The 21,936-nt window shown below is 36.3% G+C and overlaps 1 long non-coding RNA gene across 1 annotated transcript; it reads left to right on the top strand.

Moving 5' to 3' along the window:
* Positions 1-5,782: 5,782 nt before the first annotated feature.
* On the top strand, positions 5,783-21,697 carry LOC309664991. The gene is made up of 2 exons (XR_014266127.1): positions 5,783-9,210; positions 16,151-21,697. It is a non-coding gene; the product is annotated as an uncharacterized lncRNA (long non-coding RNA).
* The last annotated feature ends 239 nt before the right edge of the window (positions 21,698-21,936 follow it).

The raw sequence follows: 21,936 nt of genomic DNA, 5'->3' as shown, positions 1-21,936 counted from the left end.
CATATAGTAGTTGCCCACAACTTCCATTTGACTAGGCTATAAATCAGAGGTTCCCATGGCCTCCTCCCCCTTGGATTTGATAATTTGCTCACAATGCAGTTCACAGAACATAGGGAAACACTTATACTTAATAGTTTATTATATAATAAAGAATATGATAAAAGATACAGATGAATGTCTAGATGAAAAACATGTAGGACAAGGTATATGGGAAGGAGTGCGGAGCTTCCATGCCTTCTCTGGGTACATCACGTTACTCTCCCAGCAACTCCACATGTTCGACCGCTGGGAAGCTCTCCAAACCCCATACTATAGGGATCTTTGTGGAGGCTTCATCATATAGGCACGATTGATCATAAACTCCATTTCTAGCCCTTCTCCCCTCTCTGGAGAATGGGTAGTGGGGCTAAAAAATTCCAAGGTTCTAATCATGGCTTGCTCTTTTTGGTTACCAGTCCCCATCAAAGAGCCCGCCAAGAGTCACCTCATTAGAACAAAGGACACTACTATCACCCAGTAAATTCCAAGGGATTTAGGAGTTCCATGTCAGGAACAAGGGTCAAAAGCCAAATATTAGAACAAAAGACGCTCCTAGTACTCTTCTCACTTAGGAAATTACAAGGCTTCAGGAACTCTGTGCCAAGAACTGGGGGCAGAAGACAATATATAAATTTTCTATTATTTCATAAGCACTTTTTTATTGTAAAAATAGTAGAGTAATAATGATTACTGAATCCACAGCCTTGGCAAGTTTTTTATGCTAAAATCAAAGCCCTGATAGGAAAGGAGTGGGGTTCTAAGACATTGAATGGAGACATATGGGTAGATGTGTTCAGAACATGGGACCCCCGATTCCTCTGAACCCCTGGGCCTGCAAGCATAGCCTACTTTGTTTTGCTGAAGAAGAGCAGCCTTCTCTTGCCTGAAGACTGTACCAAAACCTCGACTGAGATGGATGCTTTGGAGGATAGTAATTGTTCTGTTCAAGATCTGACCCCACTCCCTCTCCTTGTGTTCTAGTTCTTTAACAAGTCTCAGCATGGGCCAACTAGGGAAGTACTTCCCTGCTAGAGGCAAAAAGGAATTATTTACCAAAGGAACTTCAGGACACGATTAATTGTAGCCAAAGAAATCAGGGGTGGGGGTGGGAGAGAGCACTCCAGGAAGTAGGTCTTGATAGCATGGGACTTGGGTAGGGGTTAGGGATGGTGAAAGATAAGCTCCGTAGAGGAGAACTGTCCAATAAGGGAGCATTCTCCCATGACTGAAAACTCCCTGGCAAGAACACTTGGAAATGGTCCTAAAATACTGTTGGGATGATTACTGGAGGCTTGCGGGGACAAAAGGCTCATATTAAATTAAGGGCAAACGACAGAATTCCCCTGGCAGAGCTTTGAGGAAGAGATCGAAAGGCTCAGGGAAGTCAACTTGTTAGAATGGCCCTATTGTATAACGGTTGAGAACCCACCAGCAGGCTACATTCTTTGGAAGGGCCAGAAAATGCTCTCATCACTAAGCTTATGAAGAATAAGCTAGTGATGGAGGTACTGGCATGTCTGGCAAGCTCAGTGGTGACTGCACCAGGGTTGATGATAGGCAATATTATTAGAGAGCCAGGTTCCCTGCTGTCAGTGGGAATGATATGATTCCAGAATAGCAGAGGTCAAGTGGCAATACTCAACCACTAGGGATCTATGGTGATGGCTAATATGCCAAGATGTTGCTAAAGGAAAAATAGATGGACAGATGACAAGAGCATGGCTTGATATACATAATGAAAAATTATTAGAATTGGGTGGCATAAGGCTGATTTCATCAGTGCCCATGGAATACAACTTCCTCATCCAGTTTGAAAACCGAGCCAGTCCTCACACCCACAGAAGGGCCCTACAATGCCACAAGTATATACTGTAGAGATTTCTGCAATTTAATTTGTCATATTTTGCATATAATTCACTTCTAATTTGAAATTAGTCAGCAAGTCCACAATGCACATTCTAGTCTCTTTATACTGGCTAACGATGCCACTCATGTCCGGAATACCCTTTTGCACCTTCTCCATGTGAGTGCTACCCTGTTTTAAGTCTTCAGTAAAGCCTCTCTCAATGACCTCCACGTCTTGGTAGTCTCCCCTTCCTCTAAACAGCTATCCTGTTCATTTAATATTTACTATATTCAGCCTTGATTGGTTGTTGAAATTTTTATATGTACAGAAAAGTCCTGGGAATTCCCTGGCGATCGAGTGGTTAGGATTCTGTGCTTTCACTGCCGAGAGCGTGGATTCAATCCCTAGTCAGGGAACTAAGATCCCGCCAGCAGCGCGGCGCAACCAAAAAGAAAAAAAGAAAGAAAAGTCAATTTTTCCAACTCGATTCTTAGACCCTTGCAAACAGGATCAATCTTATATGCCAGCACTTATTACAGTGCTCTCTTGCTTAACAAAATCTTAATTAGAATTTTCCATTTAGCATTTTAATCCCTTTCATTCTTTGAACTAGAAATAGACCTGTTTATCACTGCTTATAAGAATGCAAATATTACTACATCCATACATTTATCTTAGATTCTTAATTGGCAGAATTACTTGAAATCCTGGAGATAAACTTAAATAGGAGTATTTAATATGGAATGATTAACCTGGGTATTCAGGTAGATTAAATTCAGGGTTTTGTGTTTTTGTTTTCAAGCTGGAATTATGTTTTCAACATCAGATGAGTCAAAGGAAATAATAGCCACTGTAGAACAGATACGTGGTCTTACAATTTAGGCCCTTTTGTAACTCTGTCATCTATTACTTCATATTGACTACAAAGCCACAATTGCTATCATGGTATCCTTCCATAAATTATCATGCCAAAATGGGAAATGTGACTGTTTCCTAAATGCTGAAAATTATCAGTGTCTTCGCCCAGAGAGACTTGAAGAAGATGCTGGGATCACTCTATTCAATATCAAAACTTGTTATGCAATTTTAGAAATTAAGATACTGTGGTACTGGTTAAGAGAAAGACCAAAAGACAGATAGAACAGAAGAGAAATAATACCTATCTATCTATCTATCTGTCTATCATCTATCTATCTATCTACCTTTATACAAGCACACACAAATATACACATATGCACACATTTATAGCTTATAAAATCTTCTTTATATATGATAAATCTCACAAGAAAAAATTTAAACAGAAAGAAAGATTCAAAGTTAATATGGTGATAGCAAAAAAATAGCTTTGATTTTTTGAGTATTTTTTTTCAAGGTAGTCACATCCCAGCATATAACCACAAACTTAAAAAAGAGACCATTTAGGGCTTCCCTGGTGGCGCAGTGGTTGAGAATCTACCTGCCAATGCAGGGGACACGGGTTCGAGCCCTGGTCTGGGAAGATCCCACATGCCGCGGAGCAACTAGGCCCGTGAGCCACAACTACTGAGCCTGCGCGTCTGGAGCCTGTGCTCCGCGACAAAAGAGGCCGCGACAGTGAGAGGCCCGCGCACCGCGATGAAGAGTGGCCCCTGCTTGCCGCAACTAGAGAAAGCCCTCACACAGAAACGAAAACCCAACACAGCCATAAATAAATAAATAAATAAATAAAATAAACCCAAAGTTTAAAAAAAAAAAAAGATATACTTATCCTCAGTTTTTTGATTAAATCAGATATTCTTCCACTTGACAGGAGCCCTTGGTTCCCCTTTTTGTTAGCATTTGTTGATTACTCTGAGGGCTTCATCCAGTAGCTCTCACTTAACTGTTTTGTGCTGAAATGAAACACTTCTTTAAACTATGAAACCCATATTTCTTAATTTTCAATTCAAGCAATGATGCTTTTTGCTTTTAATTTTATCTCCTTTTTTAATCCTAAGGATATTAGAGCAAACACACAAAGATGACAGCGTTTCTACTTTAACATCCATCTGCTTTGAATTCTCAACGTCCTGTACTATAATTATTTCTATAGCAACCAGCTAAGGAAGTGCCTTGACAGCCACAGACTCAAAAGAAAAACATGCTGTGACAGGCTTAGCACTCGGCCATAGGGCTTTGTATCTCCTTGAGTTTCCAGTATTAAACATTACAGCTTCAGAAGCCCTTGTCTTTCTCTCCTCCTTGGTTTCTAGTATCAGTAATATTTCTGCTCCTACAGCATCATTGGCAACTTTTTCTAACATGCTGCTTCTTTTTCTTCAGAGCTTTTCATTAGATCGCTTATAAAACTCCCCTCGTTCCTGTTTTATGACATGTAGTCTTCTGATAATAAAATGATAAACATTTTGCTTGTTCTGAATGGAAGCTCATAAACACAATCAGGAGAAATGCAATCATCAATAATTCACCTGTTTTCTTTCAGCTTCTTAAGATCTCTTCTAATCTATTTTCCTTAAGGGATAAACTCTTAGGAAAATTGGATCATGTGTCTTTAAAAACATAGAAGTTCAGAGAACATCAAAAAAGTACAAAAAATGAATTCATTCTCCAAAATAACTTCACTTTTATCCCGAAAAAATGCAGAATGGTAAAACAACTATTTCCAAAAGAAAACCTAAACTTGTCTTATTTTAAAACTCCCTTTTATCTTGGAAAATTATCTTCCCTAATTAGGGACCAGCTTTGTTCTTATTTTTATGGTCTAGTCTTTAGTTTATTTGTTGTGAGGAACAAAATAAATCTTTACTGAGAAATGTCTATGTATCAGATACTGTGCTAAGATTTCTACTCAGATTTTCCTCATATAATCAACTAGCAACTATATGGAATACTAATTGTTATGTATATTTTACAGATGGGAAATTGAGGCACAGAAAGATTAAGAAACTTGTTAAAAGTTATATAGCTTAGTCAGTAGCAAATCAAATTTGTTCTGCTCTAATTAGATTCCAGAATCTCTGCTGTTAGCTCTCATGTTACAAAGTTTCTCATCATCTTACCATTCTTTTCTTTTTTTAACATCTTTATTGGAGTGTAATTGCTTTACAATGGTTTGTTAGTTTCTGCTGTATAACAAAGTGAATCAGCTATACTTATACACATACCCCCATATCCCCTCTCTTCTGTGTCTCCCTCCCACCCTCCTTATCCTACCCCTCTAGGTGGTCACAAAGCACGGAGCTGATCTCCCTGTGCTATGCGGCTGCTTCCCACTAGCTATCTATTTTCCGTTTGGTAGTGTATATATGTCCATGCCATTCTCTCACTTTGTCCCAGCTTACCCTTCCCCCTCTCCGTATCCACAAGTCCATTCTCTAGTAGGTCTGCATCTTTATTCCTGTCTTGCCCCTAGGTTCTTCATGACCTTTTTTTTTTTTTTTTTCAGATTCCATATATATGTGTTAGCATACGGTATTTGTTTTTCTCTTTCTGACTTACTTCACTCTGTAGGACAGTCTCTAGGTCCATCCACCTCACTACAAATAACTCAGTTTCGTTCCTTTTTATGGCTGCGTAATATTCCATTATATATATGTGCCACATCTTCTTTATCCATTCATCTGTCGATGGACACTTAGGTTGCTTCCATGTCCTGGCTATTGTAAATAGAGCTGCAATGAATATTTTGGTACATGACTCTTTTTGAATTATGGTTTTCTCAGGTTATATGCCCAGTAGTGGGATTGCTGGGTCATATGGTAGTTCTATTTTTAGTTTTTTAAGGAACATCTATACTGTTCTCCATAGTGGCTGTATCAATTTACATTCTCACCAACAGTGCAGGAGGGTTCCCTTTTCTCCATACCCTCCCCAGCATTTATTGTTTGTAGGTTTTTTTATGATGGCCATTCTAACTGGTGTGAGATGATATCTCATTGTAGTTTTGATTTGCATTTCTCTAATGATTAATGATGTTGAGCATTCTTTCATGTGTCTGTTGTCAATCTGTATATCTTCTTTGGAGAAATGTCTATTTAGGTCTTCTGCCCATTTTTGGATTGGGTTGTTTGTTGTTTTAATATTGAGCTGCGTGAGCTGCTTGCACATTTTGGAGATTAATCCTTTGTCAGTTACTTCATTTGCAAATATTTTCTCCCATTCTGAGGGTTGTCTTTTTGTCTTGTTTATGGTTTCCTTTGGTGTGCAAAAGCTTTTAAGTTTCATTAGGTCCCATTTGTTTATTTTTGTTTTTGTTTCCATTTCTCTAGGAGGTGGGTCAAAAAGGATCTTGCTGTGATGTATGTCATAGAGTGTTCTGCCTATGTTTTCCTCTAAGAGTTTTATAGTGTCTGGCCTTGCATTTAGGTCTTTAATCCGTTTTTAGTTTATTTTTGTGTATGGAGTTAGGGAGTGTTCTAGTTTCATTCTTTTACATGTAGCTGTCCAGTTTTCCCAGCACCACTTATTGAAGAGACTGTCTTTTCTTCACTGTATACTCTTGCCTCCATTCTTAACTATACATCACCATTTTTTCACATCACATCCATGGATACAAAAAAGTAAATGACATTGACACCACCTCTCTTTTATAGATGAGAGAAATGACATAAAGTCACTCCCTCAAAAAATTTCTTTAAGAATGGTAAAAAAAAAAAAAAAATGTGTGTGTGTGTGCGTGTGAAACGAAGTTTTACTCCTCTGGCTTAGTTCATTTTCTCATAACTTTTGAAGTTCATGTAACACTAAACTGTATTCAAATTCAAATTAAAGTTCTATAAGAAAGAGGCTTGCACTTGGATTGCTTGTGGCATAGCTTTTCAGAGCCTGGTCTTTAGAGAATAATTGCCCCCAGTTTAAGTTCAAGTTCTCTCACATACAGACTGGGGGCAAGTTATCTAACCAATGTGAGGCCTCTTGTAAGGTAAGGAGAATAATGGTATCTGGTTCACAGACTGTTACAAGAATTATCTCCGGTAATACATGGTACAAAGTTTTTGCGTAATGCTCTACAGTGTGTATGTGTGCAATAAATATTATCTTTTGCCTTTAAAAGATGGGCTGAAGCAAAATTGGAAGGCAGAAAAAAGATGAAAGCTGATTTTGGATGGAAAAGAGGATTTCTCTGTGGAAAATGTTCAGATTCTACATATAAGACATATAGGAAATACAGGGTGAAAAATAAATGGGTATGATCGGAAGTAGTTTAATTAATTCTAGCTTTAAAGCTTCACCTAATGCCACTGCTTTATTCTGTAACCTGTAGATTTACTTTGTAATGACTGATTCTGTAAAACTGGATTATGGTTTTTATTTTTGTGAAAGATTCTTTTTGTTTTCCTTACTATTTCTAGTTTTTCTCTAATGTTTTAAATTATAGCTTAAATAATATAGTTTAATTAAAAGACCTTCATAACTCAATGTTTCATCACACTGGATTTCAGGTAAAGTTAGTTACTGGATGTGTGAGTTTTTCCAATCCCATAAAGAAAATAGTAAAAAATAGAATAGCCTTTACACTTGGAACTCTATCAGTAATAAATGACCCACAAAGTGTCAATAAAAATTAGCTATCCTGATGAGCATTTGCGATTCACATTGTATACTCCATGGTGAGCCAAGATATTTATTTCTTAATAATCTTACTAAGGGCTCTGTCAGGACTCTGGCCAACAACTGGCTTGATGTTTGCATTTTGTGCATGATGTAGTTTTTTCCTTGGTTGACTCTTATGGCCCCACCCTGATGAACCAGTTGTAGCAAGCCTCAGCATTTGTACGTAGAATATATTCTGTCTCTTGCTCACCAAAGCAGCTTTCTGTGTTCCTGACACCTGAGGTAACCGTCCATAATCCAAATACCTTCAAGAGGTACTTTTAGATTGATACTCCCTGTTTTCCCATATGTCTCGTCATATTCTCAGAGAAGTAATGTCATCCTAGCATCAACTATGTATCATGTGAAATAGCACAGAATATTTCCTGGAATATTTCTTAATTGTGTTGCTCCTCTACCCAAAATTGTGCTGAAATATTAGCCAATGACCACAGTGTTAGGGGAAAAATATCTACTGATGACCCATCAAAAGTTTCCAAATCTCCTCTCATTTGAAAGTGACGAACTCATGGTAGACTGGTTGATTTTTTTCTCTCCCAAATTTATTTCCTTAAGAAGAAATGCAAGGTTTCCTAAACATTTTTTCTTAAAAATCATTCCTATATTTTAAGCCCAGAATCTGTAGAAAGTGTAAGGTTTTTTGGGGGGCAGGGGTGGGAAAGTCATCATCTTGATAATATCTTTTAAAAATCTAAGATGGGTAGTTTGAGAATGATGAAAATCAAATAATTTATCTTTTGCTCTTCAACAATTAGCAAGGTTTTTAAGTTGGAATTTTTAATACTTCTCCCAAATTATATCATTCATGTCATTGATGGAAGCAGAATACTTTACATCATAAAATTTTCTAAATTTCTAGAAAGGTGACTAAAACAAGAATTCCAATCAATAGTATCATCAATTATTTAAATACATCACACATACAGAGTGGCAGAGTATTTTGAAGTTTATTTAATTGGATTATTCTTCAACACGTGAGATCAAAGTAAACCATGATATCTATGTATTTGACTTAGTTCATGCTTTGGTAGTTTTCTAGTTGGTTTGTTTTGAAGATGGAATAATGATATTTTGTATTACATTTCCTGTAATCAATAAAACTTATTCTTGGCAATTTTATAGGGATTATAAGTTATTTGAAATCAAAAATACAAATAAAGTTGTCTGGAGAGTCAACTTACTTATTTTCTAAAGAACTCTAAGAAAATTGGAACCTAAGTATTTCAACGATTTCAGGGAATAGAAGGAAAGACATAATGAAAGAAGATTTCAACATAAAAACTGAAAGGTAAGAGGCAATTCAAGGACGAAAGAACTTCAGAGACTAAGTCAAAGAAAATCATGAAAAACAGTAGAGTTCAAGAGCAATCAACCCAGAGAAAAGGTTTTGAGTGGACAAAAACTAGGCATGCATGATGCCTTTGCATTGCATTCCTTTCATTATAAAGACAATGAATTAATCAAACCATCTCATTATTTCATCACCTAGCTTTGTCTCAAGTGTCAAGCATGAAAAATTACTGAGAAGAACAAAAGTTTCAAAAAGAAAGAAAACTTTGAACAGTATGAATACACCGTGAGTGCTAACTCCCGAAGAGCTGGTTTTTCAAGAATCGTACAGGAAATTAAATAATGATGTAGTAGTTAGAAACATGGGTGTCCTTTTTAGGTTCCCACACCCTCCTAAAGAGGGGAAACAAAGTGGATGCCTGTGGTTCTATCAGTATTAAATGGTAAGTGTATGTGTAGGTTTGTAGTCACTATAAACCTCACATTCTGGTCTTATGTTTTGATTTTACTGCCAAGCAATAATTTTCTTTCTATAATTTATGTCAATCTGTAATTTAGAACTTTAGATAATTTTATGCCTCCAAATGTCTAAGTTAAAGGGGGCACCATGGTCTGCACTCAAAGAAAGTATAAGGTCTAGATTCCTCACTCTCCTATTTACTAATTACTCACTTGAACTAAATCTCAACTTCAGTGCATTTCAGTTTTGAAATATGTACAATGATAATATCACCTGCCCGACCTTTCCCACAATATAATTGTGAGGATGGAATAAATACATGTGACAAAAGTTTTGTAAGCCCTAAAGTGTAAAACCAATAGAAAGTTTCACCCCTCATGAATATAGCAGATAGGATTTCACTTCTATCTCTCTTATTTTAAAGACTTTGTAGTTACATATTTGCGAAGAAAACACTAGGCACTTTTTAATGTCCCTGACTGCACGGTGGTTTTGTCAAGAATCAGGCAGTCAGAAGATAAAGTTCCAGATGATCAATCATATACTTTGTTCAAACAGTAACATGATTATTGGCAGGAAGACAACTTTATCATCTATACTCAAAAATAAGCAAACATTATATATATAAGTATATAATGTATACATAATATAAAGTATACATATTTATAAGTATTTTAAATATTCCACTCAAACCAACAAAGTGGTCTGAACCACTCTATCTGAGATGTTTTATAAATATAGTGAATTATTAATGTTTTTGGTCTTAGTAAGTACAGTCCTAATGTATTTTTCTAAATAAAATGGCCTTAAATTGACAAATGACCATGAGTAAACGTACCTTTCTGAATCAATATTTGCCTTATTATTCTTGGGAAAATCTACGCAATGTTGTTCAGCAAAGTGCCAATGAAGCGTCTATGCAGGAATCAGAGTAAGATGAATATAACGTGATGACTGTGGTCTCCTTTGAGTCAGATTCTATAGCAGAGTCCACTATCCTAGTGTGTTTAAACTTTTCCAAATGAAATGCTGTCCATTATCACCTGGCCAAAAATGTTGAGAAAATTTAAGTTACTGCTATTCAGGAACTTTGACATTGAGTAAATGTTACACACACAGGCAGACACACACACACACACACACACACATTTGTGTTACAGCAGAACAGAACCAATTCAGTTTTATAACTTAAATGATAAAGCATTGCTATAGGAGGTAAAGCGTTTCTACTGGGGCTGCAACACCCCTCTCCACGCTCCTTGGTTTCCATTTGCTCTTTTGAGGAAAGTTCAAGCTTGTCTCAGGAATCTCAAATATGTGCCTGAGTGTGTCCTACAGGGTGGAATCTGTTGAGTTTCAGTCTTAAAACTCAAGGAATCAACTAGTTAACCATAAATAAACAATTGCATCATTACCTTCCCACCTGCTCACCCAGGCACAATGCCCTGTAAAGCTTTTTGTTTCAGAGTTCAGAATCGTGGGTAGATAAAGCCTGTTGATTGGTTGGAGATGTACTTTATATCAGCAGTAGCTAGAGCATTAAAGAAACAAAGAGTCTTAATTCAGGTTTACCATGATGGATTAAATTGCCTCCTTACTCAGTTTCAAATAACTCTGCACTGGTTCCACCTAAAGGATTTATTTACTCGGGAACTTATCCAAGTCAGGCATGTATTAACAGTGCTTCTTTTATCCTTCCTTCTCTCAGTTAGTTTCACCCTTAAAATGTTCCTCTCCACTCTCCTCTACCTCCCAGTCCTGTTTTTAAAAATTATACCCAAATATTATTTTTTTCCTTACAATGATATCCTTCTAAATCCCATTCTGGTCACTCCAAATTTTGTTACTTAATAATGTGTCCACAATGGGTTATTAAACAAGAAAGCCATTCTTCATTACTGTCATCATATCATTAATTAACTGTAAAGAATTTCATTTTAAAATGAAGAAAGGGAGAAAAAAGAATGTTATAATGCAGAAACTGAAACTAGAATTGATTTCAGAGATATAAATTTTCCATATTTGTTGCTCAGTCACAGGACCTGTGTTGTATTATGTAACAGCCAGTATTGGCTCACCTTTATTCTGTCCAAGTACTGCTAGTAGATTTCCTTTGAGCTTAAAAGAATATTATCGGCTTCCCAGTCATGGAAAGTAAACCAGATTGTTCTATTTGATTCCTTATTATTACAGAATTCCTCAGACAAATGATCTCATTCTAATATAGAGATATCTCGTCATTCATTATTCATTTAACAAGTACTAAGTGCCTACTATGTTTCAGGCACTGTGCTAGGGAATGGAACTAATAAGAAATAAATCAAAGAACTTATAGTCTGTTGGGGGAAATAGATATCAAACACATAACTACATAGAAAACTACACAAGAAACTATATATTCACATCAAATTCATTGAAAAGGAGTTCAGTTCCTCTTAAGTCATAATTAGACTTCTCTAATTTTTTCCTTCTAATTCTGAAAGGGAATGTGTGAATAACAATTAATCCAAACACCTACTATATTTTGAGCTCTGCTCTATGTGGTAGGAATGTCATCTGTAGTCCTAAACAAACTGACCTGAGTTCAAATATTGTCACTTAATTCACTTTTCCTTTAGGAGAAAAAAATATCTGAAATTCTGTGAACCTCACCTCATTTTAATCAACAGAAAAATGGAGATGGTAGCAATTTCTAACAGGATCTTTTTAAGGTTTAAATTAAAGAAGCATTAAAAACTCAGTGGGTGCTCTAAAGAAGTTTCTAAGACTATGGAACTATTAAGTACTAATATAAACAAGAATTTGATTACTCAAAGGAATGAATTGGAAAGTTCAGGAGTACATACTGTAGGTTGCAGCTGCACTTTAAAGAATGCAAAGATTTATGGGAAAAAAAAGGGAGTGTCTTTACTGGGAACAGGATGAGCAAATGTGCACAAGTGGGAACAGAGATTATTTGGGAAATGGTAGAGAAATTGGTCTTGTTTGGTTGAGGGTACATGTGAAGCTGAGGACATAGAATGGGAGAGGAAGGGGCAAGCCTTCAGGGTTTAGCTCTTGACTGCAGAGGAGAAGGTAAAAAACAAAATAAAATAAAGCAAACATAAATAATATTTAACCATTGCATTATCTTCCCATTTTTAGGTATTTTTAGAGATTAAAGCAAGAGATGAAACTCTTACATTTTTACATTAAAAAACATGTTCTGCATTTTTCTCGAGAAATGATATTGAGGGAAAGAGTTTCTCCCTGAGCCTGTGACATAAGATTTCATCTGAAGGACAGGTACAGAACCAGGGCAACAACAGGCTCTTAATGAATATGGCAGTTGCTTAAACTGGTCAATTAGAAATATAAATTATTGTATTATTTCACTTCACATATTTTTATATGTATTATCAGAATTGATGGAATACATATATCAGAATATATATTATATATATACACACACATACACACATCTATTTTCTTCCACAGAGTTCTACCTGAAATCATCATTTTCCTTTATAATAGTGCAATTATAATCTATGAATGTATATGAAAGTAGATCATTACCTTCAGGCATCAAAAAAGCAACATGAAAATATCAACCATTAGGAAAAAAGAAGATTAAAAATGAGAGATGTTGGTTAATGTTCTCAATAATATATATAAAAAAAGAAAAGCAAGGTGCCAATCTTTATAAAAATATTGCTTTCTTTTTTAATAAAAATAAATGTTTTTGATTTAGACTTTTTCTTTTAAAGGAAATTTAAATGTTATGTTGCACACCAATCTTCCAAGGCTTTGGGCAGTTGCTTTCTATTCTCCAGAACCTGAATCAAACATTCTTCTGGAGCTATCCATGACATATATATTATTTAGAGTTATAACTACAAAATGATTTGAATTAGTACCTTTGGGAAATTCACCCTTGACTTAGTGTGTATTCTAAGAACTGATTTGAACCTAAATCTCACATTACACATGAAAAGTTGTGCTTTTCCTAAGTGCAAAATGGTGGCCATTCCTAAGTACTCTATGTCTCTATCTTTAGAATGAATCTTCTAGAATTTGGGGTAGACTGTAAACCTTAATTGGATACTTCTTGTCCTCCTGACTACAAATGGACCTCTAAGCTAAGCAGTAAACTGGCAGCGATTGGGGGTCTTACAAACCAGTCATGAAATTCCCAACAAAAAACATGCTTTTAATAAGCTCTCATTATCTCAAATTTGCTACCTTTGAGGGCTATCCAGTTGAATGTACATCTTATGAAAAGTCATGAAAATTCAGTTCTACTCTTCATCTTATTTCTGTCTATACCTAAATGACAATGCACATCTTATTCAAAGTCAGTCAATCTCTAGCCCAAAGGCTATTTTATGTTACATTGGAATGAGCTGAGCCAAGAAAGTACATGGCAGTCAACCATGATAAAATGAGAGAATTAATAACGGGACTTTGCAAATAGTGATGTACTGTATAAACTAAAGGCTTGTGATCAGAGTAGCAAAAATGAATGAACAACAAAAAGATCATGTTAGTGGTTGTACATTGATATGGACTATATTTTCCCCACCTTCACAATATTTCACTACGATAAAGAATAAATGAAATGAGGTTCTATGACAATTGTAAAAAGAAAATAGGCCTTATCTGTTCATGGCAAGTGGTTACAAATTTATAACACATTTGCAAAAACATCAAATGCATAAATAATTAAACCGATTAACTTTGATGCTACTTATACGGAAAGTAGGATTTGATTGTTTTTTCACATTAAGTCAGTACCAGAGGGAGAATTTATTCTTTGCCTGTTGTTCATGATGGAAGCAATGTACAAAAATTTTCCTTACTTTAAAAAATTTATTTATTTATTTATTTATGTCTGTGCTGGGTCTTCGTTTCTGCGCGAGGGCTTTCTCCAGTTGCGGCGAGCGGGGGCCACTCTTCATCGCGGTGCGCGGGCCTCTCACTATCGCGGCCTCTCTTGTTGCAGAGCACAGGCTCCAGACGCGCAGGCTCAGTAGTTGTGGCTCACGGGCCCAGTTGCTCCGCGGCATGTGGGATCCCCCTAGACCAGGGCTCGAACCCGCGTCCCCTGCATTGGCAGGCAGACTCTCAACCACTGCACCACCAGGGAAGCCCTCCTTCCTTTTAAAATTTCCTATTATCCATAAATCACTGTATAGACTGTAGAAGACTTTTTTCCAGCTATACCAAGGGGAAAATAAAGGCAATGCATTGTAGGCTGAAAGTTAAGGATTTTAAACCTTTCCAGGCAATAAAAGTGGAGATACTAAGGAAGACAGTGGATTCCCTCCCTATGTTGCGGACATTTGTTGCTTGTTCTGAGAAACATTCTTATTGATGTTAAGAATAACCCTACCTTCTTTTGGGCAAAACCAACCAACTATTTCTGGTAAAGTCCTCCAGTCATAGTACATCAGCTCTCTGTCCCCAGTGCATGGTTTAAGGTGTAAGGTATCTGCCAAGCTAGGCCAATTGGAACCCTTCCAGGATTTTTTTTTTTTCCCTGACAGGGGAAGAAGCAGTGCTTCTCTGATAGAGAAGTGATGATAAGTGTGAAGGACAAGAATTTTGTCTGTTAAGTTTCCCACCATTAGGAGAAAAACTAGTCTGATTAATGCAGAGATAAGAGAAAGAGACAGAAACGTCAAACAACATGCAAATTCCTAGGTCTAAGAGTCTGAGGGCTAGATCTGTACTTGAGTTACAAAAGAGACCTCTAGTACTGTTCTCGTCTATTTCCCCCTTTCTGACTGAGCTTGTTGGAGTTCAGTTTCTGCACTAGCAATCCTGACTAATCCAGGGAACTTACATTTAACAGCACAAATCAACAATACCACAGATACTATTTACATTAAGAAGAGGTTAATTTACTTGTAAAGTGATGACAAGCTAGTTGAAAAGCTTCCCTTACTTCTAATGCCATCTTCCCCTGGTGAGTTGCTGAGGCTCCCACAATGCTTAACTTGCCAAAATCTTCTCTCTGTGTCTTGAATCTAGTCCTCTACCCTCCTCCCTAGTAAAGCCTACTTGCCATTACCTAGCCCACTGCAAAAGCTCAGTGAGTATTAGTAATTCCTTAATACCATCTGACCTGTTCTGGCCCTTTACATAGACTTTGAACAGTCTGGCCTTTTGCCCCTCTACTGTTGAGAGCTACTACAGTTAGCTTTAGTAGATTTGTTTGTTTGTTTGTTTTTTTAATTAATTTTTATTGGAGTAGATTTGTCTTCTGATCCTCCTCTGTGTGCTCCTGCTTCTATTGGCCAATGTGGGATAAGCTATTCTTCCTGAATTTGACTTTCACTTTTGGACACAATGCCAATCCTGGCTTTTTCAAGGTTCTCTTTTCTCACAACCCTTTCTGATCCATATTACGGAGGGATAGATGGGATTTCTTCACAGTATGTCCACAAGGGGCAGAGAATTGAATTTAGATGCTTTCAGAGGTTAAATTTTTACTGCCTTATGTTATCAACTTACTCTAGTTCTTTTTTTTTTTTCTTTTAATCAAAGATATTGGCTATGCTTATAAGAGAATGACCTAAACTATCAGACAATCTTCCATTTATGATCTGTTGGCTGCAATTACCTCATAAGGCAAAAGTGCAATTTCAAAGTCTGCACAATAATGAGTAGATTATTTAAAAAGTCCATAGAGACAAAAAGTGTAAGTTTTTTTTTTTTTTTTTTTTTTTTTTGGAGTGGATTCTCTGACATAATACAACTTGTGTCATTAAAATGTAAGTTCTGTGAGGGTGGTAGATTTTTTTCTTGTTTTTCACCAAGTCCCCAGTGCTTGGAAGAGGACCTAGTACATGTGATTGCTAACATTTGTGGGAGAGCTCACACATAGTGACTGTAGAGCTGAATTATTTTGCTAAATAATTGAATAAATGTTTGCTTTTCAGTGTGTGTGCCCCTACAACTTGCACAGCCCTGTGGACAATTTGAGAACGAATAAGAATGCATCCTGCAGAAACTTGATCTAGTAGGGGAGAGCGACAACATAAAAATAGGTACACTAAACATTCAAGTGAAATGATTCTGTATTCAAGATCCAACCAATGTGCTGTTTGCTTTTCTGAGAAGCAACACTCCTTTCTGTAGAGATTTGAAGTTACGCTATAGAGGATTGGCTTTTGAGCTGTGTCTTAAAATATGAATAGAATTTCCACAGAGAGAAGCTCAAAGGCAGAGAATGCCTTGACCTAGAAATCAGCCTTAAAGTCTTTTCTGAGCCTTCATGAGACCAGCAGAAATAAAGAATAGTATGTTTCAGCAGCTGAAATAACTTTACTGTAATTTGTTAAGCATTGCAGCTTCTTCAAGACACAAGTATTTAAGCACTTCCGAGTGCCCTCCCATGGAAAAAAATGTGGCTTTTCTACCATTTTTCCTTAAAGTGAAATGAGTAACTTGAAAAAAGCTTCTTCTGTTTTTATTTTTAAGAGTTTATGTTTCAGTTTGAAGCATGTGTCACGTTAAACTCGAACTGCCTAGTAAAGAAAGATACAGGTAATTCAAGGAAAGGAATGGCATTTTCTTTTCCTTTCTTAAGTTTCGGCAGGATCATGCAATTCCCGGCAAATCTCCCTCCCCCTCTTCCTCACCCTGTGGAAAATTTTAAAGTCATGATTCACCAAACCACAGTTAGACATTCTCAACTTCTCTGACTCCTTCTGCAAAACAGGTTTGTTCACAAAATGGATTCTTCATTAATTCTTCTCAGCAAATCTCTTGTATGGTAGTGACATTCGCGATACAATAGCTCTCTTCAGTGTGGTACTAGTTTTCACAAAACCCCATCTATAGAGTTTTTTAAAATACCTTATAGTGATAGTAAACTTAGTACACTCAAGCTACATAGAAATGTAACTTAGATGTTTTCGTTTAAAGGAACTTTAGGAGACACTGCGTTTTAAGAAGTCCAAGAGTCAGTTCTTCTGATCTGCATTTCATTTCCATATTGCAAATATCAAATGCTACAAAGAATATTTGTCTAACCCATCATTTCTAATCCCAGTGAGTTTTTGTGCTCTCTCTTTACTCAACTAAGCCTTTATTCTCTTTACACTTAGAGCAGTTTGAGCAAATTTACCTGTGTCTACGGTAAATATGCCTCAGCTCCAGGCATCTGACTTCTTGTTCACCCAGATGGAAATTAAACTGAAATGTGCACATTGCAAGCACCTGCCACAGCCTCTTAAAAATGCAAAACCTTAACCAGGCAACAGGATATAGTTTCAAATGGAAAGAAGAGCTGCCTAAGGATCTTTAATTCTCTGGATTGCTCACTATAAACCCATTAGCTGAATTTAAATTTCTTGGGGTTCTTCTGAACCTGGCTATCACGCATGGAATTTAGAATTGTTTCTTTTTCACATTTTGCTTATTTTTAGTCTCTCCAAAAGACTCCTGGTTATGTAGCAGATTTAGGGAAAATGTTAGAATTTGCATGTTTGGCTTTGAGCTTAAAGATGATCTTGGTTATAAAAAGTGTGCAGCTTTTCCTCTCTTTTTTATCGTATATTTTGATACTTATTTTATGGCAATTTCACAACCTTTCATAGTAGGGATGTATAAAAACTATAAAATATCTTTTATAAAATTAAAATATCTTTTAATATAAAAATTAAAAGAATGATTTTTATATACCAGCTAGCTACACAGGAGTCACATCCAATATTTTTGTACAATTATGGCATTGAAAGACATTTTGAATCCTTCAGTTATTAAAATTGGTCTTAAATCCCCTGCCACTGTTATGCATGTTGAAAAAAATGTGGTATGTTGTGGCAAAACTCTACTGTTAAACTACGATAACATGTGTCTTGCAATAGCAAAGTGAAAGAGGAAAGTAAAATTGCTTTAGGACCTTGTCGAAATCAGATAACCATATACTCTAGACAAAATGGCTTTTAAATTCTTCATAATAATCAATACTTCAGGACACTAAGAGACAACAGTCAAAGGCTATTCTAATGTCCACCACTTCCTTATCCAAAACAGTGCAAAGAAAATTTTTTACTCTCCACTGGTGAGATAAATTTCCTTTTCAAGTGCAAGCAGTGCAGGACCTGCACTTTCTGCGGGGTGCACACCAAGGGATTTGTTGGTACTCTTTAGCCACAGTTCTGCAGGGATGACAGGGCAACCCGTGGGGGGGAGGCATTGGGACCCAGCCACTGCCTCTCCTACAACCACGGGAACATCTAGTCCCAGTTCTGCTACATCATCGAGACCAGGTCAATGGAGAGGAATAAAGAGGAGGAAAGATGGAATACCTCTTGAACAAAGAGAGATTTCGCACACAAATCCATCGTACATTACATCTTCTCTCCATTATAATATACGTGTAAATTATCTCTGGAAGCTGGGCCTACAGATTTAGTGGGAGCTATAAAAAAACAAAACAGTAATCAACACTCAAAATTGGCTAATTCATTTAATTCTCTACGAGGAAAAACTATTACTTATATGGGGACTGTTAGTGGGCCATCTAACCAAGGGTGTCCTTGGATAAATAATAAATCTGCAATAGTTTGCTAGGACTGCTGTGACAAAGTACTAAATAGACTGGGTGGTTTAAACAACAGCTATTTAATTTCTCACATTTCTGGAGACTAGAAGCCCGAGACCAAGGTGTTGGCAGGGATGGTTCCTTCTAAGGGCCATCAGGGAAGAACCTGTTCCGGGCTGCTTTCCTTGGCTTGTAGATGGCTGCATTCTTTTTTTTGTATTCATATTTTCTTCCCTTTGAACATCGGTGAGGTTTCTTGCCACTGATTTTTCCATCTCTGCCCCTCCTAATTACTACATTTGTCCCACCCGAGGACTAGGTGTTCTCTTTCCTCCCATGAAATCTTCAACTAGAAAGGACGATGTGAAAAGATCCCCAGTGGAAAGGTTACCCCTCATCCCTAAGGGTAGTAATTCTTTTGCTGTTCCGGTTCGTCTGTCCTCCCAAATCTTGTGGAAGCTTATTACAATAGCTACCCTGTTTTTGGTTTTGGTTTTGGTTTTAATCTTCAACTCTCTTTCTTTAATAATTAATCTTCAACTCTCTTTAATTTCTTTAATTTAATAATTTACTATTCCACTTAAAAATACATTCAGATTATTTTCCACTCCTACCTCACAATGAGTACGTGGTTCCTCCCCATTTTCCCACCATTTTATGAAAGTGTGAGGTCTAAGAGTTGCCTATACTTCACATTCTCAGCTTCTATGCTCTTTTCAGACCACTTTCTCTCTACTCTGCTTCTGAAACTCTTATCCTTAAGGCCATTATCTCTCTTAATTACCAAATTTAAGGCCCATTTTTAATCCTCCTTCGAAATGACCATTCTGTAGCCTTGGCAATATTACTCACGTCTTCCTTCCTGATAATTTCTCCTCTTGCTGTTGTTTCTTCCGGATTACTTTCTCTTCATTTGCTTCCTGCTACTCTGACATATCCTCTTCTGTATTTATTTTATTTTGATAGTTATTGGCAAATTGCTCTCTAAACAAATAAGCACCAGCAACGTATGAGGGTACCCCTTTTCGAATAGTCTCGCCAGTTAAGATGTTATAGAAAGTTTTAAACCATCTTCAGTCTAATGGATATGTATAGATAGATAGATATTCATCGTTTTTTTAAACAGAATTTCCTTCACTACTGTGCATTTGAACAACTTTTCCTGTTTGGCCATTTGGATTTGCTTCTCTGAATATTCATATTTTCCCTTAATTTTTGTTGTTTTTCACGTTGCTTGTCTTTTTTCCTCAACAACTTATAAGAGCTCCTGGTATAATATAGATATCAGTCTTTTGTTAATACATGAAAACAAAATTTGAACTTTTAGTGAGAACCTACTGATTTTGTTTATATTTTTCCACATGTGCATTTTTATGTGTGTGTATTAAAAATCTCTCTCTGTTAATCATATTAGATTTCCATGCATAGATAACAGTTTGCCAACCCAAAGATTATGTATGTTATTTATATATTTACTTCCATTTAAATCTTAGACCCCTCTGGACATTATTTTTTAATATGGTATGAAATGGGGATCCAGTTTTTCTAATTGTTCCCATTTGAAGAATTGTTTTAAATTACTTGTTTAATCTATTGAGTTCAAATAGAAGTTGAAAATAACATCATTACTCAATTTAAGGATGTGACTCTATTGTTATATAGTCAACTGAGTTTTTTTTTAATTAATAGAATTTAGTTTTTAGTGCAGTTTAAGGTTTACTGAAAAATTGAGCAGAAAGTAGAGAGAGTTCCCACAAAATCCCTCTTCCCCTGGCCTCAGTTTCCTCTATTATTAATATCTTGCATTGGTGTGGTACATTTATTATAACTGGTGAACCACTATTGATACATTATTATTAACTAATGCCAGAGTTTACATTAGGGCTCACTCTTCATGCTGTACAGTTCTATGGATTTTGCCAAATGCAAAATACCTTGTATATAACATATGATAGTACAGACAAATTTCCCTGCCCTAAAAATCCCCTGCACTCCACCTACTCATTCTCTTACCCTTCCCCCAAACTCCTGGCAACCACTGATGTTTTTGCACTCTCTAGAGTTTGCCTTTACAGAATGTCATATAGTTGAAATCATACGGTATACTGCCTTTTCATACTGCCTTATTTAATTTAGCAATACACATTTTAGATTCCTCCATGTCATTTCCTGGTTTGAGAACACATTTCTTTTTATTTTTGAGTAAAATTCTATTGTATGGTTGTATAATGGTCAGTTTATCCACTCAGCTCTTAAAGGATATCTTGGTTGCTATCAATTTTTGGCAATTATGAATAAAGCTGCTACAATCATTTGTGTGCATATTTCTGTGGTAAAATAATTTTCTCAACTCATTAGAGTAAGTATCTAGGAGTGCGATTGCTGAATTGTATCCTAAGACTATGTTTAATTTTGTAAGAAACTGTCAGGCTATCTTCCAAAGGGCAGTGCCATTTTGTATTCCTACCAGCAGTGAATAAGTGTTCCTGCCAATTGGATTTTTGAATAAATATCTATTACTCAAACTAATATCGTCATGCAATGAGTTTATATATTTTTTCTTTTCCATCAGAAAGTTTTGCTGCAAGTGGGTTGACATATTGAATAAAAGAAAAATCATTATGATAGCACAAATTACTAGAGGTTATAGAAGAATTTGTGTACAAAATGTTTTGTAATTAAGCTGGCATTAGGAAACCCGAAATTTCACAACTTTGGATTTAAATAGCTCCTTTGCTCTCCTTGAACTTAGAAGGCAGACTTTGACCTCTTGACCTTAACACAAATCTTAATTTTTCTCCCCCCAGATTTCTTGAAAATTTATTGGGGTAAAATTAGTTACAATAGCCAATGTGACCATCTTATTCTCTTTTGTTAGGCTAATATTGAGAGGAATGGGGATACCATATTCAAGGATTAAAAAAGACTTGTGAAACATTAAGTTACTAATCCTAGCATGATCCTGCTGGTAGGAGTGTAAGAATTGACCCACCAAATTATTCACTCATTTTCCTAAGTCAAACAGTAATAGATACTAAGCCACCATTGAATTTGAGTTTCTGTTTTATCTATGATTTCTCACCCAGAAAAGAAAATGTAGAGAGGCAGAAATATAAGATCTTAGTACAAGTATGTTAGCTCTTTTTGTTTGGTAGCTATTGGAATTACAACATG

The sequence above is a fragment of the Balaenoptera physalus genome (assembly GCF_965194825.1).
Source record: "Balaenoptera physalus genome assembly, chromosome: 7".
In the NCBI taxonomy this organism is placed as follows: Eukaryota; Metazoa; Chordata; class Mammalia; order Artiodactyla; family Balaenopteridae; genus Balaenoptera; species Balaenoptera physalus.
This window is presented reverse-complemented; position numbering and strand designations above follow the sequence as displayed.